The sequence below is a fragment of the Wasmannia auropunctata genome, unplaced genomic scaffold, assembly GCF_000956235.1.
Source record: "Wasmannia auropunctata unplaced genomic scaffold, wasmannia.A_1.0 LD269033.1, whole genome shotgun sequence".
In the NCBI taxonomy this organism is placed as follows: Eukaryota; Metazoa; Arthropoda; class Insecta; order Hymenoptera; family Formicidae; genus Wasmannia; species Wasmannia auropunctata.
In genome coordinates this window covers 27,448-27,875 of record NW_012093857.1, presented here as the reverse complement: position 1 = coordinate 27,875, position 428 = coordinate 27,448, and positions in this window count along the sequence as shown.

The following is a 428-nucleotide window of genomic DNA, read 5'->3' as shown; positions in this document are numbered from 1 at the left end:
GGTTCGGGTTACGTCTTTGCGAGAATTTCTTTAAGCGTGGAAACAAAACAATTTAGCAATCTGAATAGTGGCCTAATCCGCCCCTCCCTCTTCCTCGTCGGAGGTAACAATATTAAATAAAATATTTAAAATAATTTATTAATTACTACATATATATGTATATCAATTATTATTTATTGTTATGCGTACATATAATACACGAATTTTTAAATTTTCATAAAGTTAAATTTGCATATTAATTTTTTGCAATATAGAATTATATATGCATATAATTTTTACATATATTATATATAATGTTTTAATTTTAATCTTACATATATGTATATCGCTTATAAATTTAAATCATACGTGTATAATATTAATAATAAAATTATATAATATTATATTATATGGCATACCTATTAATTTATGTAATATTAATTATATAA